This window comes from Cebus imitator, unplaced genomic scaffold (assembly GCF_001604975.1).
Source record: "Cebus imitator isolate Cc_AM_T3 unplaced genomic scaffold, Cebus_imitator-1.0 Scaffold296, whole genome shotgun sequence".
NCBI classification, from domain to species: Eukaryota; Metazoa; Chordata; class Mammalia; order Primates; family Cebidae; genus Cebus; species Cebus imitator.
Window position 1 is genome coordinate 1,288,152 of NW_016107611.1, and position 1,549 is coordinate 1,289,700.

General features: G+C 51.6%; 1 protein-coding gene across 1 annotated transcript in view; it reads left to right on the plus strand.

The window, feature by feature from the left end:
* NECTIN2 (nectin cell adhesion molecule 2) overlaps positions 1–1,549 on the plus strand; it is a 40,402-nt gene that overhangs the window by 35,385 nt on the left and 3,468 nt on the right. The gene's annotated exons all lie outside the window — the stretch shown is intronic.

The window sequence follows — 1,549 nt, forward strand, 5'->3', positions numbered from 1 at the left end:
GCTCATGCCTATAATCCCAGCACTCTGGGATGCCAAGGAGGGTGGATCACGAGGTCAAGAGATTGAGACCGTCCTGGTCAATGTGGTGAAACCCCGTCTCTACTAAAAAATACAAAAATTAGCTGGGCGTGGTTGCACATGCCTGTAGTCCCAGCTACTCAGGAGGCTGAGGCAGGAGAATTGCTTGAACCCGGGAGATGGAGGTTGCAGTGCACCAAAATCGCACCACTGCATTCCAGCCTGGCACCTGGCGATAAGGCAAGACTCTGTCTCAAGAAACAAAAAAAAGTTGTCCCCCGGGCATGTCCCATACTCCTGTCTGTGTGAGCCTGATAAATTTTGAAAACCCAGCAGGTGTGGTGGCTCACACCTGTAATCCCAGCACTTTAGGAAATTGATTCGGGTGGATTGCCAGAGGCCGGGAGTTTTAGACCAGCCTGGGCAACATGGCAAAACCCTGTCTCTACCAAAAATACAAAAACCAGCTAGGACTGGTGGTATATGCTTGTGGTCCCATTTACTTGGAAGGCTGAGATGGGAAGATTGGCTGAGCCCTGGAGGAAAAGGTTGCAGTGAGCTCAGATTGTACCACTGCACTCCAGCCTGTGCGACAGAGTGACACCCTGTCTCAAGAAGACAAATTTTGCATACCTCCCCTACCTCAGACTGCTCTGAACTATTTTTCTTTTTTTGGTTTTGTTTTGTTTTGGAGTCGGAGTCTCACTCTGTCACCCAGGCTGGAGTGCAATGGCATGATCTCGGCCCACTGCAACCTCCGCCTCCTGGGCTCAAGTAGTTCTCCTGCCTCAGCCTCCCAAGTAGCTGAGATTATAGGCGCCCACCACCACGCTGGCTAATTTTTGTATTTTTAGTAAAGACAGGGTTTCACCATATTGGCCAGGCTGGTCTCTTGGCCAGGCTGTTCTCAAACCCCTGACCTTGTGATTCGCCTGCCTAGGCTTCCAAAGTGCTGGGATTATAGGCGTGAGCCACAGTGCCTGGCCCTCTTTTTTTTTCTTTTTTTTTTTTTGAGGCAGGTTCTCACTGCGTCGGCCAGACTGGAGTTCAATCACAGCTCACTGCAGCCTCTACCCCCACCCCACCCATTTCAGCCTCCCATATAACTGGGACTACAGGCGCAAGCCACTACAGCCAGCTAATTTTTGTAGTTTTTGTAGAGACAGGGGTCTAGACTGCCCAAATTGATCTTGAACTCCTGACCTCAGGCAGTCAGCCTGCCTGAGCCTCCCAAAATGTCCCCACAGGCCAGGTATGGTGGCTCACGCCTGGAATCTCAGCACTTTGGGAGGCCGAGGCAGGCGGATCACCTGAGGTCAGGACTTTGAGACCAGCCTGGCCAACATGGTGAAACCCCGTCTCTACTAAAAATACAAAAATTAGCTGGGCATGGTGGTGTGTGCCTGTAGTCCCAGCTACTTGGGAGGCTGAGGAAGGAGAATTGCTTGAACCAGGGAGGTAGAGGTTGTAGTGAGCCGAGATTGTGCCACTGCACTCCAGCCTGGGTGACAGAGTGAGGCTGCATCTCAAA